Here is a 26853-nt window from a genome sequence, read left to right on the forward strand (position 1 = left end):
TTCCTGCAGTTTACCTGCAACTCCCCATTAGAAAAATATCCTTGATACAGCAAACAGTAGCAGCCCAACAAATTATCCATGTTCTTCAACATCAGCTCTCCCTGCCCACAACACTGTCCCCAACCTTCTGCTTCCCTCCAAACAAACTCTCACAAAATTAATCCCAGGACACCCTCATCAACCAGTTTGTCCACTCACCCAGCAAATAGTCCCCTCAAAATTATCTTGCCCCCCACGACCCAATAACCCATTCATAGCTTGCTCCAGGATGTGAATGTGTGTTGGTGGAGGGGATGGAAGCCTTGTGTGAGAGCCCTCACATCCATCTGAAGTTTTCTTGGGGATAGTCTCCAGGAATTTTAGTGAAAGATGTTCTCAAAGATGTTCTGGCACTGACTCACTCCTCTATCTGCCATGGAGTACTGCCCAACCCACCCTAGATGATAATGGTAGTAAATCTGATAGAGTAAGGCTTGTTATTAATACACTAATAAGCATTTATGTAAAGCTTTTAATCTTCCACAGGCTTTACAAACATTAATTGCTCAATAATTTCATTTACAGATTTTCTAAAGGTCTTCATATTTGAGAAGAAAACTTCTGTCAGTTTATAATGTTTTATTAACACTTCAATCATTATCTTTAATGTATAACTTGTCAAGGGCAGTTGATTCCTCACAGAATACTTATGATGCTTGCAGAATAAAAACAAACAAACAAACAGCTCTGTGACTGTAGCAGCCTTAAATTGAATTTATCTATTTTTACCCTAATACTAGGTTTGTTCTTGCTCATGCATTATTGCTAGTTAGCCTTGGTTTATTTTTGTTTTGCACAGTGCTCAGGGATTTGATTTCAGGAAGGAAAACAAACAGCTAAAAGGACATCTGAAGTTCAGTCACACATCTTTTGCCTAAACATAGGAACTGCTGTGACAAAACAGGCTAGTGACCCACTTAGTCCAGTGGATCTGGCCTCCAGTAGTGTCTACATTAACTACTTCTAATGAAGACTTATAATGCACCTGCAATTGAACAATATTATACCATGGATGAATGGGAAGAATTTTTTCCTGGCCCCATAGTTCAGAAGACAAACTGCCCAAGATAAAGCAGCCAAACAGTTATGTATACAGTGGTGGAGATATATGTTTGGGGGGTTTCTATCTTAATCCAGCTGGCATTCAGTTTTGGCTTCAAAACAGGAAGATGGATAGCTGTTGTCAATTTTATCTTTGTATAACTGCAGATGCTGGGCCAGATCCCCGGCTGGTGCTCAAATCAGCATAGCTCCATGGACTTTGAAGGACCTACACCACTCTACACCAGCTACAGATTTGGCCTGCTCTTTTTTGCATGTGGCTAATCCATTTGTGAATTAAACTAAGCTATTTTCATCAATAACATTCTGACAGTGAGTTTCACAGATTAATTATACATTGCAGAGATAAATGATATACTTTTGAATATCCCCTTACTATTGAGGGACAAGATAAAATAAGGATGTCACATGGCCTTCTCTCTTCCATCCTTCGTTGTGTGTGTATATATATAATTGTACTTTTTGCACAAAAAACAAAAACAAAAACGTAGGCCCTTTTCCTGTAAGGTGCTGAACTACTGAGCTACTAATGTAGTCAATACTAGTTTAGGTCACTCAGAACTTTGTAAGATTGAGCCCTAAATAGTCATTCAATTTTTTCCTCATACAGAGTTATCCCAAAATACCTTTTAAGATAAAGGTGACCAAAACAGAATAATCAAAGGAAGAACCTACTTAGCAATGTTTTATATAATGGTATTACAATATTTTCTGTATTTTTCTCTGTTCCTTTTTTATTACAGCCTAACATCTTATTTGCTGTTTCTGACCACCATAGCATATTGAGCAGACATCTTCATTAAGCTGTCCACACGGATGCTTACATTCTGTTGTTGAAAGGTTACAATTAATTCAGAACCCATCTGTGTGTACAAATAGTTTAAATCATTCCTTCCAAGGTGCATTACCTTGAGCTCACCTACACTGAATTCCATCTGCCATTGCATTGCCCAATTATTTAGTTTTGTCAGGTCGTTCTGTTGTGCCTCACAATCCTTCCCAATCTTGTCTAACCTATATCATTTGCGAAGAGAACAGATTTCAGTGCCTCATTAGTCAGCATCTCCAGCAGGCCCTTAATAAATATATTAAACAACACTGGGCCTAGTATTGATCCCTGGGGCACCCCACTATTAACTTTCTTCACAATGAGAATTTGCCATTTATTCTTATTCTTCCCCCCGCCCATCTCATAACTAGACTTTAATCCATGATTGACAGGATTTACCTCTCCCTCTGTGGTTAGCAACTTTCCCTAATAGCCTCTTGAATGTTTAAATAAATTACATCCACTGGTTCCCTATTATCCATTATTTTGTTACCATTATAAAATTCTATTTAAAAATAAGAGCCTGTAAACATAACTTCAGAGTCCTTTAAAAACATGTTTTGATCCAGCCGTTTTCAATGTAATATTATCATTTAGCAGCATTTTTAAAAAATCTTATGTCATCCCAACATGTTCCAAAAATGCAGGAGTCATTCTTAGTCCTATTTTAATCAAATGCCACAGCAGAGAGGAACTATTTTGCAAGGTAAATACATTCAAGAGGCTGATCCATTTTGCCCGATTAGAAACCCTCCAGGGGCAAGTCTTTCAACCACTTGCAGGCTTGTTTAAAAAAAAAAAAAAAAATCAGGAAAATCAAGTTTTCCCAATGAGAAAGCACCACAGACCTGTTCTAGGACTAATATTTGACAGGTCTCACTCCAGTGAAGGGCTTATTTTCACCCTAAGAGCCACTCAGGCAGCTCGTTTTTGCACATGCATGACAGCAAAGATTGCAAAGGTGAAGCCATATTTTAATCACGTCCTCTCCAGGGTGTGAGTGTATGCCTGGCGTGGGGGAGACAGAGGGTTGGTTAGCTATGTTTGTTTCAGGGACAGACTCTCCTGCATGCTAACTGACCCTACAGCCCTAGATGATTTTGGGGGAAATCCCCCCTGTTCTCTTTCAGTCAAACGCCCCAAACCCTTCTTCAGCACCTTTCCCTCTTCTCCCCCTCCCCTATCGCCCCATTCCCGCATCCCTCCTTCCAGCCACATGTCCACCTTCTCCCTCCCCCCAGCTAAGCGCTCTCCCGGCTCGCCACATCCCCCACTTCCCTTCCTCCCTCAAACTAATCATCTGGACGCCCCCAACACAACGCCAGCCCCCCCTCTCCTCAGCCAACAGCCATTCTTCCCCTCCCCGCCACTGCTGGCACTGGGCACTTCCCCCACCCCGCAGTAGCAGCGGCGGCGCCGCACCCTAGTTAGCCTGCCCCTGCTGCGCCCGCGCGGCGGGGCGCGTTCGATCAGCCCTGCGCCTATGTTGCGCGCTCCCATTTCCCTCCCTCCTCCTCCTTCTCCCCACCCTTGGCCGAACGAGGGAGGGGCTGCTGCGACGCGCTCCCGCTGTGGTAAGAAAGCAGCAGCGTCATTGTGTTAGCGAGAGGCAGCAGGGCTGCGCTGAGGACGCGTCCAGCTCTGCGGGCAGCTGCAGGGGTGGGATGACGAGGGGGGTGTAAACCGGATCCGCTCTGTGCAAGGCTGTTTGTTGTTCCCTTCTCAGCGTGCAATGGAGCTGGCGACTGCTTGCAGCCAGCTAAGAAGACAAACGCAAGGGCAAGCAGGTGTGGCGTGAAGGGAGCAGCAGAACCACCTGCGACTGCATGGCCTTTTACTGGGTGGCACCCACTTAGAGCCTTGCGAGCCCCAAGCATTCAGAAATCGTGAGATTGGCTCAACAATCACGAGATATTTAAAATACCGTTTTTCAGAGTGTTCATATTTGCCCTCTAGTTTCCAACTCCTCAGGGTGTGCTTGGTTCACCTTTACCAGCAGTTCTGCACCGCTGTGTGGGGGCTACCATTTTTTATTTTTCATTGAAAACGGAGGCTTTCATGCAATCTCTTGATTCCAGCTGCTGGGCATTAGAAAAACCACCAAATATGGCGAGACTTGCAATAAAATTGTGATACTGCACTTAGAGCACCAGAGAATTCGACCCTCTGTTTTGAGGGCTGGCCTCAGGCACAAAGACAGAATCTGTTTGGACTCCTGCTCTTCAGAGGCGCTCTACTTCTTGGGGGATCCCACAGCCCACCCAAGTTTTGCATCGCGTAACTTAATCCAGTCTCCCTCCAGTTGCAGAATTGAAGGGAAAGAGACAGATTAAGGCCAGTTCCCCCTCACCTAGTATTGCCAACCCCTCGTGTTCAAAAATAATGAGTTAGACCCACCAAAATCATGAGATTGGCTTAAAAAGGATGAGATTTTAAAAACAATACATTTGGTTATTCTTTCTGTTTGCCATTAGGGTGGACTCATGACACATTTTCAAACTTTCCTTCACAGCCTTGAGGGCTAGAGAGCAAGATAGGAAAGGAAAATCATCCTTTTGCTATTTAATTTTTAAAATCGTCTTGCTAATGGTGCATTGAGAAATTTAAATAATCCACTCATCAGCAAAATATTTTAGAGTACTGCTGTAGCTCATAATGACTCAGAAGGAGCCTTGATAATGAATCTTGTCAATGGGTATTATAGCAGGCCTCCTTCTACAGTTTCCGCTGAAACTCCAGTTGACCTAATTGGGAGCTTTGCAAGTGGACTAACTGCAGAATCAGTCCCAGTAAGAACAACATATAAAATAAAAAGATGCTGGATTCAGGGGTGCTGGAACAGGGGGACATGGCCCCATCACTTTTTACATGCCTTAAGGGTGGGTGATGGGGACAAAGGGGGTGGAGAGGAGTGAGTGGGGGCAGAGCCTCGGGGAAGAGGCAGGGCAAGAGCGTGGCCATGGGGAAGGGGTGGGGCCATGGGGGAAGGGGGAAAACCATGGTTTGGGTGTTGGTGCCCCCCCCCCCCACTTCTAGGGAGCTTTCAGCACTCCTGACTGGACTTGTATAGTACCTTGTATATGAAAGTCTTGTGCTTTACAAATTTGAACTAACTAAGCATTATGACCTGGATCCACTTGGGTGCTGTGATGCTGAATGTTGTAATGTCTAATTTTTAGGAATCTAGAAAATCACAGGAATAACACTGTCATCCACAAAGCCTGAATTATGCTCATAGGCTCCCTATACAATGCACAGGAAGAGATAGGTGCCTAAGAATGGAATCCACAAAAGCCAGTGTGCTAGGCAGGGAGATATCAAACTAGCCAACAAGAGATACTAAGGACAGATGTGCGTCCTAAGCCCTGCCCTTCCCAAAGAAATAGGTGTCTTAAGTCCAGGCTGCAAGGATTGCTGTCTCTGCTTGCAATCCACAACTGGGAACCCCTCTCCTGCAGTCAGGTGGCTTAGGCACCTAAGTCAGGTTTTGTGAGAATGAGTTAGGTGCCTGCCTCACTCCACACAAAACATCTGGAAGAGGAAGTGGTGCCCACCTTATACTCTTTAGTGCAGTGGTTAGAGAACTCACCTGAGGGGGAGAAAGGATTTTAATGGGATCTTTCACACACCTCAGGTAAATGCTTGAACTGCAGAGCTATGGGATAGTCTGATATGGGGCTTTCTCAATCTCGCCTGTCAAAGCTGTTCCACTGTAGCTAAATAAACAGTCATCATCGGCGCAGAGGGACTGGATTGTGTCTCCTACCTTGATGCCAGGGTACGAAGTCATTCTCACACACACTCTCTCTCTAGCCCAGTGACTCCAATTATTTATACAAACTGGAAAAATCTTCAACAGGAAAGCCTGAGAGCCTGCCACCCCTCATCATAACTCAGTGGACTCTGCTGAGACATGTGTTCAAATCTTTTCTCCCCATCAGGTAGAGTGGGGAATTGAACCCAAGTATTCCACATCAGTGCTGTAACCATTAGACTACCACCAGCAGCTTTTGAATGGGGCCTACTCTGGTAGGTGGCTTCTGTACATGCCTGTCAAACTGGGCTCCTCATGTGAGCTAGGCAGGCAAGGCCTATCTTCCCCCAGTTCATGGATCAATCTAGGGCTTAGGTGGAAGATAGGCATCTGGCTGCCTAGCATGGGGCAGCGGTGCACATGTTCAGAGGCAGAAACTTAGGCACCTAGGGAACTTTTAACCTGAAAACTTAGGCGCTGAGTGAATTTGGGCACCTACAGGCTTTGGGGAGAGTTTTGTGGATCTCAAGGAGCCTAAAAACTGGGATTTAGGTACCTAAACCCCAGACTAAGAGGCCTAAGTATTTTTGTGACTTTCACTCTATGATTCCCCTATGAGGTAAGTAAGTATTAGTATACCCATTTTACAAATGGGTAACCTCTCTGTGCCTCTGTTAAGTGATTTGCCCAAGTATACACAGCAAACTAGTGGCATAACTGGGACAAGAACTAGGAGTTTTGACTGCCAGTCCCCTGCTCCAACCACCACTCAGACTATAGCCCACACTGTGCTATGTGATGCATTAAAAAGAGTGGGATGCAACTTTAATATTTCTTATACCTTTCAATTAATTGGTCATTATTATGTATGTTAATATTATTCTAATGAGTCCAAATATAATCAGTCAATATTAAGCGAGAGTCAATGGGAGCTGTGGGTGCCCAAGTCCTTTGAAAAACAAGCCTCTTTTATTTAAGGTGCCTAAATTTTTAGGAACCTAATTTTTGGCACCTACATTTGACAATCTGGACTATTGTGTGCATTAGGGTATAACTGCATATCTCCTACAGTTCCCATGGAAGAATAATAAATCACGTTTCTCTCTGGCTTAATCACTTGGAAATGGCATCCTCTCAATTTGAAATAGCTTTTCCCTATTAACAAACTCAGGCATGGTTTCTAAGCTCCATCCCTCCCACATCCACCCCTCTCTAGCTTGCTTCACCAGCTGTGTCCTGCATAATTCCAGTGCTCAAATAACAAAGCACTATCCACAGGGTGAGGGAGTGCTGAGGGCAGAGGCACATTGAGAGGGTATAACTGCCCACTACAAATTTAGATCGCCTTTCACTGAATCAGGTGAAAAAGATAGTACTTAACATCTTTAAACGAGGGCTGCCTGTGTGACAAGTACAAATTATACTTCATGTTCCTGTAATTTGACCGGTCAACACCTGGTCCAAAACAAGTGCTATAATGTTAAAGAGAATTCCAAAGCCACATCTAACACAGATATATCACTTTTCGTACAAAATCAACAAACAGTTAAAAAAAGAAAAACCTTCCAAATGAGATTAAAATAAATGAAGGAAACAAAGGTAGCACAGTCCACCAGCTTATATTTACATACGAATTAATTTTTTTTATGAATGGTAAAATGAATGAATTTCCAGATTCTGAATGGAAACATTTTTTCGATATAATCTACAGAACAAACAGTTACTAGACAAAGGCTCCATCAAAATAAGTCTGGTTTATCAGTGCTAGTAAATTAAAGAGCAATTGTTACCAAGATCCTTTCCATTTTAGCAACAACAAAAAGGTGCAGTATTTTTATTTTGTGTATATAAATAAGAAAACTGAAGCACTTAGATGGCATTGGTTTAATAACATCCACTGAGAATTATTCTTTAAATTCTGTGCACTGACAGAACAGACTGTACAGACCCAGCAGACCAAACAAAAACAAAACAGTAAATAATTATTCAAGAAACCACTTCTGAATTGTGGCACTTGCAGTAATAACTGTTTGGTTCACTTTAATGCACTACCTAATTGAACCAGGAAAAATAAACCAACTGAGGGGGAGGGGGAAACCTCTTTATACAAAAAAAAAGACCTAGTCATAAAGAGCACTTGAGAGCAAGAACAAAATATCATGTGCCTGCTCCTGTAGTCTTGGTTCACTCTAAACTTCCATTAGCACCAATGGGAGTTTGGGGCATACAGGAATGCAGGACTAAATCTGAATAGCACAGTATTAGACAAAGTTAACGGTATATATCATATATCCCCACAAGAATAATTAATAGTTATACAAATAATTACAAATGTTGATGTATAGGTATATATTAAAAAGTTTTAACAACAAAATGAACCATTCATTAAGGAAACTAATTGCTGACCTATAGTGCTCTTTTAGGCATTGTCACCATTCTACACCTAGGTTCCAGTGGGTAGATCCTTGAGCCCACATGAAACTTCACTTAAGTCAGTGAAGCTCCAGGCAGGCACAGGAATCTGCCCTCATGGGGTATATCTACACAGCAAAGAAAAACCCATGGCTGGCCCATGCCAGTTGACTCAGGCTCACAGGGCTCGGGCTATTGGGCTGTTTCATTGCTGTGTAGACTTGTGGGCTCAGGCTGGAGCCTGGGCTCTAGGACCCTGCGGGGTGGGAGGGTCCCAGAGCTCTGGCCCCAGTCCACACCTAGAAGTCTACACTGCAATGAAACAGCCCCGCAGCAGTGCCTAGGAGCGCCCAATATGTAAATCTAGCCCTGGTAATGAAAAATTGAGTCATTGCTGAGTAGATCTATTCTTTTCCCGAGGAGAGGGTTGATTGCTTTACCCAGTGTCTTGCCAGAATCAGGGTTTGCAATGTAATCCAGACAAGGTCAAGATAATGCTGGTAGGTTGGAGGAATAAACTGGAAGAAGTAGCAAGAGTTGATAGTTGCTCCCTCAGCTGGGGGAGTATGCCCACCTTGTGTTATACAGATTCACTAATCATCTGTTTCTAGATGTCTGGCAGGAGTGTCTAAAAGCACTTACCATTTACAACCTTTCAAACCTCACCTCAGTGACCCATGCTTTTGTCAACTCATGATTGGATTACGGCAGAGTACTCTTCATGGGGCTCCATCATGACAGCATTCAGAAACTTCAACTCGTGCAGCTGTGGCAGCCCTCTCGTTGAGTAGTGTTTGTCATACAGAGCACATTACACTTCTGCTCTGTGATCTAAGCTGGCTTCTGATATGTTTCCGGATGGAATATAAGGTGTTAGTTTTAAGCCCTAAAGCCTTAAATGTATTTGGTCCTAGTTAACTCAAGGACTGCCTTTCTCCACAGGTGGTAATACAGCACTGGATATATTTAAGAAACTTGAGCTAACAGCCTCCTGATTTTATTAGCGAGACAAGGTAGGTGTGGTAATATCTTTTATTGGACCAACTTCTGTTGATGAGAGAGACAAGCTTTCAAGCTACACAGAGCTCTTCTTCAGGTCTTATTTTAATATTTCTTCAGATCCTGATTTTGTTTTGAAGGGTTGTAGTCAAGGCAAATTTAGTGAGGGGATCTTTTATACTATTGAACATACTTCCTTCATTTATTTCCCAGAGCCTTAATTTGTGCACCTTCAAGTCATAGTATCTGTTCTCGGGGGAGTAAGGTAAAAGGATGAGAGAGGTGTTTCCAAGACATTTTTTAATATGGGGGTGGGAGGGAGGAAGTGGGAGAATCCCCTGTTTTGGACCTTGGCCCTGTTTATTAATATATAGTTTGTAAAGATTGTACTTGAACAGCATATGGGATAGGCACATTTTTACTAAGTCTAAATAAATAAATAATAGAGGTACACACATCTTTGAAAAACATCAGTTAAGTTACTGCATTTGTGGTCACTAACTCATGGAACTGGCATTCACATGACAGATAACCCAAGGTTTTGCTGACCTTGGCAACATTATAGAGTAATCATTCATTAAGTAAGCATGAAATGTTCTTGAACAATTTACTCAGTGTCTTAGGCACTTAACATACTTTCCTTCGACAGCAACCATCTTCTTGTTCCACCTTCTATTTTGGGACATACATATGTACTAATTCAAAGGATAATTCCATTCTCCATTTAGTGTTTGCCTTTTCCTCTCCTTTGTACAGTATTTAAGGGGTATGACTGAGTAATACAACTTCCTGTTCAACATTTATATTTTTGCATATGTCGCATCTCCCTTAATACATTTATAATAATACTCAGCCTGTCACATCTTCAAAGAGCAGTGCAAAGTCCAACACTCAAGGGCCTAATTCTACTCTCAGATAAACAGGCACAATTCCTTTTGAAGGCAATGGAAATGGTGTCCACACACACCTACGGACAGAACTGGACCTAATTAATTCTCATGACAACCCTGTGAGGGAGGCAAACAAGAATTATTATATCAATTTTTACAGATAAACTGAGGTAGAGAGGCTTAGTGAATTGATCGAGTCCATGGAAAAACTCATTGGTAAAGCTATTATTAGACCTTAGGAGTTCCTGGGCTCCCAGTCAAGTGCTTAGTCCACTAGATCATAAAGCAACTCAGAATATTAAATAACCCCCCACGCCAGGAGTTAGGTTTTTTTTTTCGGGGTGGGTGGGTGTTTATTTTCCTCATCTTGGCATGAGAACAATCAAATGGTACCCCTTGTCCCATCTTTTCAGTGTGTGAAAGAGAGAAGAGAAAAAGTATGAAAGAGAAGCAGCAGCTAAAAAGGCAATCAGGTTCATGGCTAAAGTACACATGTGCCATTCACTCTTTTATACATTTGTTTTGTTCCTGGACCAACTGGGAGAACAGAGATGGACCGTGTCACATTCATGTAGTTCTGATGGGCCAACACCAAAGAGACAGTTACTAGAATTCTCACCTTTGTGGCACTATTTGTGCTCAGTATACACCCCTAAGGGTTCTAGTACATTTCAGAACAGAGTTGGGGGAGGAAACATCATCCACATTGAAATTGAAAAAAAAAAAAAGGGAGGGGACCAAGGAAGCGAAAAAATGGGAGGAGAATGCGAGGAAAAAGCTGAATGTGATATGAAGAGAATATAAAACTAAATTCAACAAAACATGGATATTGATTTTTGTCACATTTAGGATCCATTCGGCTAATGGTTCTATTTTAAAATGATACTGCTCATTTTGCAATTATTGTAGCTAGATTTTTTTTGTTTTTACTCCAGAAATGATTTATCATAAAACACATTTATTTGTTTATTAGTAATTGTTTTCTTTGAATCTTTTGTTCAGTTTTATTTTATTCTTCATAGGTGTCTCTATACTTCACTATTGATTGAAATTAACTGTTTCATTTTAGCCATATATATTGATAATCTTTATCTAATAGTGATCACGTTGGGTAAATTCTTATGTGGTGCAACACCATTGACTTTAGTTGAATTACACCAGCAATTAATTTGGCTCACTAGATATAATGAGATGACTGCTTCAGAAGATGATGGGAATAATCAGAAGGAAGATGTTAAGAGAAAAGATTGGGGCAGTACATTTTCTTGTAGTATATAAATATTAGTAGCTGATAGCCTCCACCTAGGACAAGGATTAGTTATGTAGGTATCAGAAATTATTAGCTAAAATACATTGTATTGAACCAGTTCTTCTCAAAAGGCATTCACCTATTTCCACTAAATTTAATAGCAAAATACTCATTGACTTTCGTTAAAGCTGGATTATGTTTGTACATTGAAACCATGCATTTTCTATGCTCTCCTTCGTAAGGTTGGGGCCCTTCTACTACACTGTTCATTCCACATTAGTATTTGCAGAATATTTTTTATGGTTGAATTTGGAATAGCCATGCCCATATCTATCATTTATACTTTAATATAAAATATGTTTCACCCTACCTGAATGAATGCTCTTTTATTTTGAATATTTTAAAAGGACACCGTCAGTTCGTTGGTTTTTTTAAATTAAGAATTAAAAAAAAAAAAATCAAGATTTCTGGTAGCGTGCCCTTTAAATAATAGGTCCTGAATTAAAACAAAATCCTTTAAAAATTAAAGGTTTTCTATTCCCCTGCTGCAGTTTATAAGGGTCTTTTTAGCAAGGGAGAAACTAAGACCCTGATCATATAAACAGCCTGACTGTAGAGTGAAACTGCTTATACACGATGGTCAAATGGGCAAAGTAAAAGTACTGAAAAGAAATAGCAAAAAAAAGAAGCCCCCCAAAAACCAAAACAAAACAAAAACAAGGCTAATTCCTTTCAGTTATAGTAATCTTAGGTAGCATTTTTTACTGGGAAAGATATAACGTTTTGTAGGCATAAGAGAAATGTGGTTTTGAAGCGGATGGTGTCCCATTTAAGGCTAAATAGCCTGAAGCTAATGCACTCATCCTGCTTCAAAGAAGATCTGTGAATGGGAAGGGAGAGTAATATCCCTGCATAAGTGTTTAATCATGATTGAAGTTTTGGGTTTTTTTAAGGTGCAGCAGAAAATTACATTTCTATTGGAAGTCATATTGTAGACTAACAAGTAAAGGCCTGATTCTGTAGTCCTTATTTGACAAAACTTCTGTTGAGATAAGCAGGAGTTATGCCTGTGTAAGATCTGCAGGATCAGGATCATAGTATTGTGTATGTCCTTTTTATTATACCAGTGAATACAATTTTGGTTATCACTACAACCCTTAATAGGATATCATGGATGAAAAAAATCTTCAGTGTAATATAATGAGGTGTTCAAATAGCTAGACTTTTCACTTGATTTGAAGAATTCATTTAATATCAGCTACATTTTAAATACCTATTAGTACAACATGAAATTCAGAGAGCCAAATCTCATTGATTAGATTTGGTCTGAATATGTTTTAAAACAGCTGCTTTAACTTCATTACATTACTTTAATGCCCAGTGGGTAGCCATTTATAAGTTATGTTTTATATACTAACTTGCACAGGGAAACTGTCTGACATAAAGTATGGTAATGCTTATGACTAGCTTATTTTTTAAAATGGGAGGCAAATACACTCAAATAAATGATACTAGAGTTAATAGGCTAAATTTTAAGCTTTTGCATAGTGTGGACCACACATTAACAGAGAGACTATGAAGTGGATACCTCTGCTACCATTCACAATTGCTTAGACCACTTGTAAACATGTAACCTTTTATGTGGCAAATATAGCAATTTTTTTACAAGGTAAAATATTAGGAAAATATATATTCTTAGCTGTCTTTTAATGTGTTAATGTTTTTTTTTTTGGGGGGGGGGGAAAAAGTGGATCACACTATCTACTTTTGCTCCTTATTTATTTCGTCCTCTCAACTGTTGTTTCTCTCAGCTGGTAACAAGGAGCAGGAGCCAGTACCATGTGACCTGCCAGCTCTCTAGGTGCTGTATGAACACAAAACAAAAAGAGAGGCCCTGTCCCAAGAATCTTGCAATACAAGTATAAAATAAGAGACAACAAATGGATATAGACAGACTCTTATCCTGTGCACTTATGACTACAGCACCCTCCTCTGCACTGCAGGGGTTCTTCCTCTGTAGTGTCCTGATTCTACACTGGTCTGCTGCTTCCATGGCCTAGCTCTCCGGCCAGGTCAGCTCTCAATCGAGCCCTGTAGTTAACAGGAAAAATTAAAACTCAACTCAAAAATAGCCATCTAGGTGTTAAAGTCCATAATATAAACACTAGTCCTTCATAGAGAGCCAAGGTATTGTCAAGGTTAGGCCCCTGACCAGGCCAAGTTACTTGGGTTAGGACAGGGAGAGCCTTCCATCCATGTCCTAGTTTCACCCAGAACTGGCCAGATCAGGAGGGCGCTCCAGGAAGGGGCTGCCCTATGACAGAGACCAATGAGACAGTGTTGCTCAGCATGATAGACTGTGGTCTCAACACACCAACAACCTCATTGTGATCACTTAGCACCAGATTTTAAGATCTTATCTCTAATTTTAATGCCAGTTTTTGAGTGTGCAACCAATCGAACCCACAATAAAGTTAACTCAAGTTATAACTCAAGGGTTGGTCCTCTTAACCCAAGTCCCTTCCACACACAAAAGCTGTTAGATCCAATGCCATCATGCTTTTAACACAAGTTGGCTGTCCTGTTAGGAGGTATAGGCTAAAGCTTGAATAAACACAATTTGTCCCTTTGTAACATGGCTACTCTGTAGTGTGGACACAAGTTAGCACTACTTGAGTGCTGCTAGTTCTCCAATAGCTTTCTATGATTCCCTCCATGTGCCCAAGAAGGACAGACAAATTCTCCCACAATTCACTGAGGAAGAATTCATAAAGTGGCTCAGTTTAAAGTTTACTACAATGCAAAAAATCATGGGATGTTCCCCCAGAAGTCTTTTTAGTGCTACACATGAGTGAGTGCAGCACCAGTGTGGACACAGCAGCTGGAGTGTTATTTCAGTGTGGCCATTCTTACCTGAGTGTAGATAAGTCAAGATAATGCACAAGTGAAGACGTTCCGTGAGTCACATAAGGTATTAATAATGATTTAGGAGTCGTCACAAAATTTTGCCCATCTACAGGCACAGCCCTGTTCTAGGCAATTAATAAACCACACGAAATGCAACAGACCCAGCACTGATTCCTGAGGTACCCCACTGGTGACTTCTGTCCACTGCAATTGTCATCACACTAATTTTTTGCTTATGCCTATTTAACCATTTTGCTTTCTAATTTATATATCTGCATTCCACATAGAAATTGGCCTCTCTGAGCCTAGACAAGGATTTAAAGGTGTGATGTTAGCACACGTTAACTATAACACATGCTAACCTGGCTGAGTCAAAGCATAAACTCCACCTTCTGTACCACAACCAGCTAACATATGTTAAAGGCAGTGTTCCTTGCCTGTGTTAGACTTTTAAAATGTATTAACCCTCATCCCTTAGATTCTAGTCTAGACAAAGCCCTAGAAAGAAATGCTTGGCAAAAGCTTTACAGAGACAGCAATGTAGACGAATAGTTTTACTCTGTTCCTCTTTAAAAAAAAAAGTTGGCCTCACATATTTTTGTAATACTATGTATCTTTGTTTGCTTTATTTATAAGCCCATCTATCATTTTGTCCTTTATGGTAGATTCCACAGTTCTACCTAGGACTGGCTGAAGCCCTGTCTACATTGTTTTGGGTTTTTTGCACTTATGTAGCTGCATTGGTGTTAATCCCCAATGTAGACATGCTACATTAGAATACCCAGGCTAAACTGCACTGTTGCAACTCATTTTTTGCATCAGAGCAGTTTGTCTACACTAGGGGTTTGCACTGGTGCACCTACATCTGTACAGCTACAGCAATGTAAATGACAATTCACACCAGATGAGAATCTGACCCCTCCTCACCCCCCTCTGAATAGATAATGCCCTAACATTTCAGAATTCAGACCTTTTAAAAGATGGAGTTAATATGAGCCCCTTTCCAATTGTCTAGTATATGCTTGAGACCTAGCACACATTGCTTATAGATACTAAATGGTTTGAAAGAGCTCCTTTAGTATTCTGAGATATAAACCATTTATGTACATCAGTTTATGTCCATCAGTTTATGTATAATTTTTGGACACAATGCTTGTGGCTATTATAAAATTATCTTCATCTCTTGCCTCCTTCCACATTTAAAAGCATATATTTTGGATTGCTCATCTCCTAATGTTAATGAATACCTTAGAAAAGACCTTAATTCAGATCTTCAGCCATTCTCATATCCTCTTTCAAGGTCTCTCCTGCTTCAGTGTTCAGGAGTCCTACATCATATTATTTTAGCTACCATGCTCTTTACACATTTTTGTCTGTGATTCTTCTTGTACGTGCCCAAGATAACTCATTGAAACTAGTCTTTATTTCATCCTTTCACCTCACCCCACTACTCTTCCACTTTTTATAAAGACATTTCTTTTTTGATCACATAATTTTCATCTCTCTGGCAAGCCACGATAACTGGTTTGTGCTTCTACTCGCTTTCTTGAAAACTGGGATAAATCTGCTCTGCATGATAAGTAGAACCAAATTAAATATGTTCCATCAGGTCTTTACTCCCTTACCTTTAAAATACTGAACAGTACAGTAGTTCCAGTTAAACATTTGAATGCATTTTCTGAAAAATAAAAAATTTTGCTTTTCTAAAGTTTCCCATTAAAAATCTTCTGTCTGCTCCTGCCCAACAATCAGAGAACCAAATAATCAGAGAATTGATGCTATCAAGAGGTTCTCAGATATCCCAGATAAGGTCTGCAGGATCAGTTGTAGCCAGGACCAGTAGCACCTTCCTTCTCATTGGAAACCACAGAAACGGTGTGAGAAAGTTCTCTTAATAACTCAGTGAAATATAAACACATCTTTTAATAACCTATACTTTGATAAATGTAATTAAGATTGGAATTATTCATATATTTGATTTCATTAGGTAGATATATGGGGAATACTCATTCTGCCTCGTGAACATAACCCTTGCCAGCTCATTGTGGTGCTCTGGCATGGTTATACGAACATTATCAAGGTGTACTATTCTGGAGGGTCCATTTTCAGGACTGACAAGAGATTTGCCACCATTTTGCCTTCAAGAGAGCAGGATGCAAATGTCCTGTAATACACTAAATGCTATGCTTTGTTCAGCAGCAAAAAGTAGCCTTCCATCCATAATGCACAAAACTTATTTTGAATCATAAGGCAGAACAGGACACCTGCATCAGGTTTTTGCTCATGCTGACTTTCCTGATGCAAGCATGAGATACTTTAAAAGCTGTTGCCTCTTTGTCCTTTGTCATTCCCCTACCTACACATATTTGACTAATGAGTCAAGGAACATATTCCAGATCTTCACATTATAAGATGAGGAAAACCAAGTATAATTGCTTAAATATTGAGGGACTGATCATCCCCTTCTGTAGCAATGCTTTGCAGGAGGATACAGAGAGAAGTTTTCCATTGGGGTGGGGGAAGAAGGGTTCCCCCCCCTACAAGCCCTATGGACCCCAGGACTCACCCAAAAGGCCTATATATCCTGAAGGATCAGCAGGAAGAGAGGCTCACCAGTGCACAGGCTCTATGGCATTGTCTGACACTGCCCCCATCTCCATAACTAGACAGTGTGGCTCCATTAGAGCTCTGCTGCTAGGGCTTCTGCAGCAGGTGGCAGACCCTGGGACTCCACCTTAAAGAAGGGTCCCCACCACAGAAGCTGTATTACATTTCCACTCTACTGGGTTCTACTGGACACAGAAATAATGATGTCTGGCCCTGCCCCTCCTCCCCCAGCCTTCCCACTGCCTGTTATCTCCCCCTGCACAGATCCATTTATCCATGGAGCTGCAGGGGTAGTTGTGGGGAATGCTTCTGAAAAGGCATTTGAGACCACTTCTGCATGGGAGGCAAAATCCATATACAAAGGCCCCCCTCTGTGAACAGATCTTGGGGGCACAATCAGTCCCTGAATCATTGGTGCAGACAGTTTCTAACTACTGCTGCATTCTCTAAAGTCAAATGCAGAACACGGCTTTGTATTCTATCAGTACTTTGGGCTAGGGGGAGGCACTGTTCATTATAAGTTTAGTCCTCTGCTCATTGAGTTCAGACAGACAAATACAGTGGTGCACTGTAAGAGGGAGATGAAAGAACCCTAAAAGGGGCCTGCTTTCCAGAGGCTGGGTGCTCAACACCTTCTAAAAATAGTGTGTCAAGGTGGGTACCCAAAATGTGAGGACCCCAAATTACTAGTCCGTTCTGAAAATCTTGGCCAAGCGTGTCTAATTCAGGATCTTATAATCTAGTTCAGACAAATACAACACTTAGAACAAAAACAAAAGAATTCATGGAGAAGGGGACGTCAAAGGGAATGGAACAAAAGATTGTCTTTTTTACATCAGCTCAGCTCATTGGTCGATGAAGTCCAGTATCTTGCTTCTAGCAGTGGTCAATCCTCTATGCTGTAAAGGAAGGCCAAAAAAAAAAAAATCTACTTTATAATGCACCATGGAGAAATCCCAAAGAACGGGCCTTCTTTGCATTGTTCATTGTAAATACATTGGCTAAATAAGAATGAGGAGGAACAAGAAGACATGCATTCCTGTTAATGAAGGAAAGCATATCTGTGTCTAATATACTGGCAAAATTCTACAAGAATAGTTCATCCTTAGGAAAATATTATCTCTGTAATGCTGCCAAGTTCAGTGTCTGCTTGAGTTATATCTGCTTTGTGTGGTAAGTGCTGGGTTTGCAAGTTAAAACTGTTTGGAACAACTGTAATTTGTTGAGTTCTCAGAACACTTTTACATTCTTCCATTCATGAATGTGAATTCATTGCTCCTTTGTGCATGTTCTAGTGCCCGAGGAAGGTCATAATGCCTGAGAGGAAGGACAGTCTGGTCCTTAGGGTGCTAGTCTGGATGTGGGAAAGTGGGGTCCAGTTCCCTGCTCTGTCACAGACTTCCTGAGTGACCTTGGGCCCTGTTATTTAGGCCAAGATTTAGAGAAGGTATTTAGGCATGGCTCTGCTTGATGTTGCAATGCCTAACTAACTTAGGAGCCTAAGTGACATTTGTAAAAGTCACATAGGCATTTAGGACCAGTTTTTGAAAGACTGTTAAGTGCCTAAAGATGCAGATAGGTGCCCAGCAGGATTTTTAAAAGCACCTGGACACCTAACTCTCATTGAAATCAAAGGGGGTCAGGTGCCTGGATGCTTTTGAAATTCTCACTAGACATCTGAACTCCTTTAAAAATCTGGCTTTTAAAAGCCTAAGTCCCATTGCCTTTCAATGAGACTGAGGCTAGGTCTCCACAAAAAACGTACATCGGTATAATTATGTCGCTTAGGGATGTGAAAAACCGCTGCAGCATTTTAAGTGTAGACTTGTCCTGTGGCTCCTGAGTGCCAGATTTTTAAAGAGATTTAAATGTTGAACAGAAGAAGGCCTACATTCCGTACCTTTAAAAATCTGACCCTTAGTCTCTCTGAGCCTCTCTGTGCCATGAAATAGGGACAATAGTACTTCCCTACCTCACAGGATAAATACACTCATTAAAGATTGTGCGGTGCTCAGATACTATGGTAATGGAGCTCATGTAGTTAGCCTAGTCTACTTACAATAGATATTCCTCCCTTCCTCCCTATTACCTCCCCATCTTCTGCTTTTCTTTTTCCAACTTATACACCTTGTTCCCTTTTGGGAATGGGACACAGGTCATTATAGGCCCATGGTCAAGTCTGCACAACCCCCTCTGGATCTCAGAGTAATGTGGCCTAACAGCAAAAGTCAATCCACCTGCCCTCTCTATCATGGCTATCCGTAGGGCAGCCCTCACAATCAGGACTGTGCAGCCTAGCGGCCAAAGTCCATATGGCTGGTAAGGCAGGCTGCCACCCCAGTGTGGGTGGTGACTGGGATTGGGGGACCCAGGCCATTCCTCTCCAAGTCCCAATCCAGGACCCTGACGGTGGCGGGTTTGCCCGCCACCAGCTCAGTGGGGATCTGCCTGAAACATGCCAAGCTAGTCTCTAGTTCTCCAATCACCTCCCTGCAAAGTCTCCCTGGGTTACTTCCTACCCTCTTCTCCAGGGCTTGTGGTCTTGGAGATCTCCCCAGTCTCTCCTCCCTCTGTGGCATCCAGCACCTGGGGGTCACGGGTCACCGCTGCCTGGCTGGCCTCTGTGTCGTCAAGTGTCAGAGGTCCTTCAGCAGGAATCTGCAGCACACCTCCTTCCTCTCTGGCAGTCAATCTCAAATGAACTTGTCTGTTCCCTTTTTATACCTCGCCTCCAACCGGAGCATGCCCAGAAGGGTTGAAGGGGTGTGGCCTCCTTGGCCCAAAGAGAGGAATTATTCCCTGCAGTTCCAGTGCGGGGCATGCACGTCCTGTTATACACCCTTTCCACTATGTTCTGGTGGAATATGTTTCTGTTCTTAGAGAAACACACCTTGATGAATACTGATGTCTGAGTAAGTGTTGCGGAAGAGGTACCTAATGGTGTTTTTTCTATGAAACTTCCACAAAAGGTAATCATGCAGCCATTCATTAATAAGATCCAGTTGCTTTATGTCACTATATAGAGTATAGATCACTGTAGAGTATGGGGCTCATATTTGACTATAATACGGCGCCGAAGAACTGCCTCTACATAGTCAGATGTTGATGCTACTGCTGCCACTTCTGAGTCCCCCCGCCCAAAAGCTGCTGCTAATAAATTACTAACACATTTGCTCTCATTAATCATTCTTTGAAATGGCAGAGCAGTCCTTGCTGATTGAAAATAATTATTAGCTTCTCAAAAGGATTAAACAGCCTGTTTAGATTTTCATTTATATCGCCATTTTGATGGAGTGATGTGGGGGTATATACACAGCCTTTGTCTTAAAAGTAATAATAATAATTAATGCTGTTTAACAAAGAGTTACAGAAAGTCACAGTACAAAGAGAGAAAGAAAAGGCAGACAAGGTGAGCAGCGGAATAAAGTAGGACACAGAAGACAGCATTAGATTGTGTTGGACAGGAAGCCTCCTACCGTAGCAGAGGAGTGATAAACACAAAGGAAAATGCAACATTCCCAACATAGCAGTGGAGAGACTTGAAATTTCTGGCTAACATTAAAATCTGAGCAGTGTAATTAATCTGGAATTGAAAGAATACCACAGATGTTTAAAATTATTTTTTTTACTGACTCAGTATCCTGCACGTTTACAAATTGTAGGCTGTGGATTAATAGCCCCTGAGGTTCTTTGCCCAATGGGCTTTGCTCCAAGCTTTGTATTTGCACTCAGTGAAGCTCATTTGGAGTTAGACTCTCGCCTGAGATCAGGCTGTAAGAAGTTTTTAAAAATAAAATCTGTTTGGTCTCACATTGTTCCACAGACTCTGTGGGATGGGTTTACTCATATGAAAAACAAACAAACAAAAAGAATAAAATTGCTGGGTGAATAGGAGAGGCTGGAAAGCAGCAGTGTGACTGCATAGAGGTTTTGTGGGATTCTGGCTTTGGGATAGGAGGGGCTGCAGCAGAATGAGGGTAACTAATAATAGCTCAGATTGGCCTGATTCTTCAGAATCAAAATTGCGACCCTGCCAGAGCATCTAGTTGGACTGCTTACTACAAATACTAAAAGTTAGGAGATGTAAAATATAACACTTTTAACTGGGCCTTTCATACGAGGAACTTGACATGCTGTACAATCCTTATTGGAACATCACACAACGCTCTTTTGAGGTAGGGAGGTATTTTTACCCCCATTTAAGAGATAAGGGAACTGAGGCACAGACAAGGCACTGTGGCTTGTCCTCACTTCGCTCAGAGTCAGTGTCATAATTGGGACTAAAATCCAAGAGTGCTGACACCCAATTCCCTGCTCTAAACACTCAGTCACACTTCTTCCCCACTAAAAAAGAAATCTAATATGGCTCCCCTAAAGCATTGCTTCTTTTGTTCTTCAGCCTGAATTTGTATTGGATTCCAAAATATGAAAATCTACCTATAACAACCCGATACTTTTTATAGCTCTGGCCTGGGACTCAGGAGAGGCAGCTTCAATTTGTGAGAGCTTGGACATGTCACTGAACTAGTCTCTATGCCTCAGTTCCCCCTCTGTAAAATGGGAATAATATCACTTCATATCTCCCACACTTTGTCTATTTAGACTGAAAGACCTTTGGCCAGGGACCATCTCTTAGAGTATATAATGCCTAGTGCAGTGATTTCAGATGGGCCCTTTAGGTGCAACTGTATTACAAATAATAACAATATAGGATGTGACAGAGGCCCTGTACAGAGTTTCTGTACAAACACAGAGTTAAAGACAGTCCCTGTCCCAGAGAACATACAATCTAAATAAAAGTGGGTTTTTAGCAGCTATCCACATAATTCTGATGTAAATATGAAAACTGTCTGTGCAAATGTTTGGAAGTAAAAAAACGGTTCCTTCTCCCAGAGATAAATATTTGACTATCTATATCTGTTTTCTCATCCAGTGTCTACAGGTTAGGTCAAGATGCCGGGTTATTTAATACAAATTTTAATGTAATCATGAATAAATGTTTTGAATGGTTATCATATATGTGTAGTTTATGCTTTTTCCACTCTTCAGTGTCTTTAGATTCCTACATGCAGGATCCATTTTGAGTGTATTCTTAGCACTGGAGGTTTTGTTTTTCAGAGTTCCCGTTGCTACTCTGAGATCTCCTTTCTGAGAACTCATAGTACTGAAACAGGGTCATGACCTTTCCTTTTCTTTCACCAGCGTACTCAGTAAGTATTGCATTAGTACTACACCACATTCATTTCTATTACACTATGTGCATATTCTTAATCAAGCATTTTCCATGCTTTACTTTTTTGTTTAAATGTATGCACATGAATATGAAGAAATATAACTGACAATTACATTTTATATACTCCCCTTGCATAGGCCCATTGATTTCACTGGAGAAGGAGCCAGTCTAAACCTATAACTAGCTAAGTCATGGGTCAGCTCCTTCTCTCAATGAAATCAATGGTAAAATTCCCTTAACTTCAATAACAGCAGGATTGGGCTCAGATTAATTAACCTAAGGAAAATATGTGTCCAACCTTTAAATATATCTACCATGTAAATAAGACAATACAATTTATTCATATCCTCCATACTGCATCCTAATTCCGTTGGGCTCCATTGTGAGCTGCTGTATGCACCATGCAGGGGAGTATGCCCCTGTGTGGGCTCCCCTCATCGCAGCCTATGCAGGAGAACAGCATCGCTGCCATGGCCATTTGTTCCTTTCAAGCAGTAGGGGATGGGGAGTGAATGAACAAAGGCAGGGAATGGGAGGAGCCTTGACTCCACCTCCTCCGATGTACTGGCTAGCAGAGTTGAACCAGTGTGGAGGAGGAGGGAAGCAGAGGGAGGTATAGGGTTAGTGCAGTTTACCTGGAAAAATGGGGAAGCAGGAATCAAATGTCAACTTTCTGATGTACTGGTGCGATTCATGAGTAAGACAAGAAGATTGCATATTAGCTCCTATTTATATTTATACACTACTAAGATGATATGTCTATTAGAATTAGATGGTGCCTGGTGAGTACTTCAACCTTTGGGCTATCAGGGCTACTAACTGTGAACTATATACAACAAATATAATTACAAGCCCAACAACCCTACAATAACAGTGCAAGAGCACAAGGATGGAGAAAAAATGGTGGTCAAATAGCTTGTCTGTCTTCTGTATAAACTTCAGGATAATTTACTGAATATCAAGCTGTATGTATGGGATATCTTTATGGATTTTATAGAGCAGAACACATTTGCAACTGCTAACAGCATTGAGGAAGTAGGACTATACAGGGAAGCAGCATATACTCAATTTTAATGTGGTCTTTCATTATTAACTTGTATTACCATGTCTGTTTTATGATGAGTTGCATTTATTATTATGATTGTTATGTTGTTTGGGCCTGATCCTGTACTTGTTGCTCAGGAAAAACATGTAATGGCAGTTTTTCCTGAATAGGGAGTACAGGATTTTCCTCCTTTGTTTGTTGTTTTGTTTCCTTTTGTTCATGCAATTAATAATTTGCCACTATACTGATTGCAATTATTTTATATTGGAAAATAATAAACTTAAAATTAAAGAATCAAAAAGATTTCACTTTCAAGAGGGTTGTTAACAGGAAAGAGTGAAAAATCCCTATAACGTCCATAGAAAGTATTCTGGAAGTGCTCTTTTATATTTAACAGGAGCCAAATACATTTTGTGGGATGAAACTAAAGTGCATTTAGACTGTTTTATTTTCAGCACATTGTCTGGTGCTAAGACAAAATGTAAAACTAAGTATATTCATCCAAAGATAACTTAAGTTTCTGTTCTCATTTAGATTTCATCATTTGTTAGAAATCTCCTAGGTGATTAAACTAATGCTCTGTAAAAGAATGAAACAGTCCTGCAGAGCACTTCTCCAAACAGTGAATAACTTGCTCAGTTAAACACTATTGGATTTTACAAAATTAAAATCCTAGGACTTTTTTAATATAATATATTTTATCTGTGAAAATTGAACAAAATTTTGTGCTACTCTCAAACTAAATTCCTTCTGTAATTAATAAAAAATATTATAGTACATTTCTGTTAGTGTCTTCTCTGACAAATGTAATAACTTATTTTCCTAAAAGAAAAAACCCTTATCTTTCAAGGCTTGTGGTAACACTGGGATACACCATGAAATTATAAAGAGTATCACACAGTTCATATTTCTTTGTTGGGAGAAGATTAAATTCAGTCTGGGAATTTAACTTTTACTGTTTCAGGTGAAATACTTTATTATTATTTAATATTTATATTGTAGTAGCTACCTATATTGCAGTAGAGCCCAGAGGCCCTGATCAGGAGGATCAAAGCTTCAGTGTGACAGGCAATGTGCCTACATATATAGAAATATGGCCCCCTTCACATAAAACTTATTGTTTGGGGGCATGATCCTGAGATTGCTCACCTGCTTAAAGTTGGCTCATTGAGATTACTCACATGCTTACAGTTAAACATGTATATATGTTTGACTGGGGCCTTAAAAGACAGGTGACATTTGATGTATGTGGAAGGGTAGCCAAAGATACACTCAAATATATATCCTTGCTACATACATATACACATTTGCTTTTTTATTATTATAAGTAGATAAATTATTAGTTATCCCCACCTGCTTCTGGAAAATTTCTTTTAAATGGTGGAAGAAAGGTTGGTATTGAGTAGGGATTTGAAGGAGAGAGCAGTAACCTTATCAGTTCAGAGAGAGAGTCCCATGAGTGTCAGGCAACATGGAAGAAGGAGTGGACATGCTTTTGAGTTGACCTGAGGACTGGCTTGGTTTTGGGGTTTTTTTTTTTTTTTTGCATCTTGCACACTCAATTTAAACCATTCCTGTTCATCACTATCACATCACAATATGTAACGGTGGAGTAAGACTATATGAAGCCTGGATACAACCCAACCTCTCATGAATGTGTGCATTTCCTGACTAATTCTAATATACACTTTGACTTACAACAGTCGCGAACAGAAATAATTACTTCATCTGTTTCATAGGACAATTTCATTTCTTAGTTTTAAAATTTCATACAAACATATTAACATAGTGCACCCTCTAAGTGCGTTCACAGTATGCATGCTTTGGTACGTTGCTATATCAGTGCCAAATCTGACTAGAGCTGATTGAATAGTGGGAAAAATTGTATGCAATCATTCATTTGAATTCAAAAGCAAATTTTGATCTGATCATGTCCACAGTCCTTTCTGTGAAAACTCAAGCACAATTGTTACAATTGTGAATACTCCAGAAAAGCTAATTTTAAGATTGAATGCTTGAATATTTACTAAATTTTAGCAGTATAGTCACAAAGGGGTGACTCAGTTCCCCTTCAGTAAACCCCCTGAGGGGATTGAGGGCCAATGCTTGATCCTGTAGAGAGCTAGTTGACTTGAGTTGGGGATCATTTTTGCCCAAGTTCAGTAGACCTGTGCCAGCTGAGAAGACAGCCATGCTTTCTAGTAACCTAAGTTGATACCTTTTCCTATGAGAATATTACAGAGTGCACAGGACTCTGTCAGAATGATCCAACTTTTAAGAAGTTCCTCTCATGAGATTTGATCTTGAGGACTTCAAAGCTGTCTGAGGGATGGACATTTGCTGGAAAAGGATTGGCCTATCTGGAAGAAGGAGGAGTGCCACAGATATTCAGCAAATGAGGCTCTTAGCCTCTTGGGGAAAATTAGAATCACCTGGCACTTGTCTCACTGTGCTTTATTTAGTCTCTTCCAGGTCAGTGGGCAAAGTTGTGGGGGTACATAAAATAACTGCTATTCAGGGGACTGAGAAAGCCTCCTGATTTCAGGTTTTTGGCTTGAGGTACGTACTGCCCTGTGAGCAGGAAGTGCTTGGACTGGGATGCAAACAGTCCATGGAGGGAAGACAGCTGTAGGAGATACAGTTCTGAAGATTCCCTGTTGAATGACCATTCCTCCAGGTTCCTTCAGTCACCCTGGAGGTTCTGTTTCCCCAGAATGTGTAATATGGAAGAAAAGAGCTGATTCTAGCAACAGGATCTCACCCTTTTTTCTGCTTTGGTTGTTCAGATAGGTGACCACTGCTGTATTGTCTGTTCTAACAAAATGTGGTGGTTGTTATAGGACTCCATGAAGATCAGAAGGGCTAGTTGGACCATCCACAGCTCCAGGATGTTGATGTGAAGCCTATGTTCCTGTGATGAGCACTGTTCCTGGTGCACATCTCCATTCCAGGACACTGGCACTGGCTAATAGATTAAGTCATGGCAAATCCTGAAGGAAGTTCCCTTTCAGAGGGTGGCATTTTGACATCCACCAGGTTAAGGAATTTCACCTTTAAGGCAATGAAGACTTGGGAGTTGAGGTTCTCTCTGCTCATCTGATGAGATGACAGTATAAATTGCTGAAGAATCCAAACATGATAAAGCGATCAGCTAAAAACAGCAGTGTGCCCCAGATGGTATATGCCCAAGAATTCTGAATGAATTTAAGAATGAAGTGGCAGCTAGTAAAAAAATATGCAATTTCTTATTAATGTCAGCTACTATAACAGGGGTTCTCAAACTTAATTGCATCGCAACCCCCTTCTGACAAAAAAAATTACTACACGACCCCAGGAGGGGGGACCAAAGCCTGAGTCCGCCTGAGTCCCATCGCCCTGGGGTCGGGGCAAAACCTGAGCCTCACTGTCCCGGGCGGGGAAGAGGTCAAAGCCCAAGTCCAAGAACTTCAGCCCTAGCCAGGGGGCCTGTAACCTGAGCCCCGATACCCAGGGCTGTGGAGCACGGGCTTCAGCCCTGAGCCCCAGCAAGTCTAAGCCAGCCTTGGTGACCCCATTAAAATGGGGTCACAACCCACTTTGGGATCCTGACCCATAGTTTGAGAACCGCTGTACTACAGTAAAAGATTGGAGGGTAGCAAATATTGTACCTACATTTTAAAAAGTTATAGCAGTGATTGGGAGAATTATAGATGAGTAAGCCTTACTTTTGTCCTTGGCAATTTGGTTGAAGTGATAATTAAAAACAGAATTACAAAAGACCTAGATGATCATGATACTTTGGGGATATAATAAGCATAGCAATTGCAAAGGAAAATTGTGCCTCACTA

The 26853-nt window shown here is 40.9% G+C and overlaps 1 long non-coding RNA gene across 3 annotated transcripts in view; it reads left to right on the forward strand.

The window, feature by feature from the left end:
• Positions 1–2518: 2518 nt before the first annotated feature.
• Positions 2519–26853, forward strand: part of LOC103307054 (uncharacterized) — a 388418-nt gene continuing 364083 nt past the window's right edge. For 2 of the 3 annotated variants that reach the window (XR_010600106.1, XR_010600105.1), the window contains exons 1-3: positions 2519–3504; positions 9039–9109; positions 21867–21958. This is a non-coding gene — a long non-coding RNA (uncharacterized LOC103307054). The remainder of the gene's footprint in view (positions 3505–9038; positions 9110–21866; positions 21959–26853) is intronic. The other variant, XR_006173970.2, reaches the window with a different exon arrangement.

The sequence above is a fragment of the Chrysemys picta genome, chromosome 3, assembly GCF_011386835.1.
Source record: "Chrysemys picta bellii isolate R12L10 chromosome 3, ASM1138683v2, whole genome shotgun sequence".
NCBI classification, from domain to species: domain Eukaryota; kingdom Metazoa; phylum Chordata; order Testudines; family Emydidae; genus Chrysemys; species Chrysemys picta.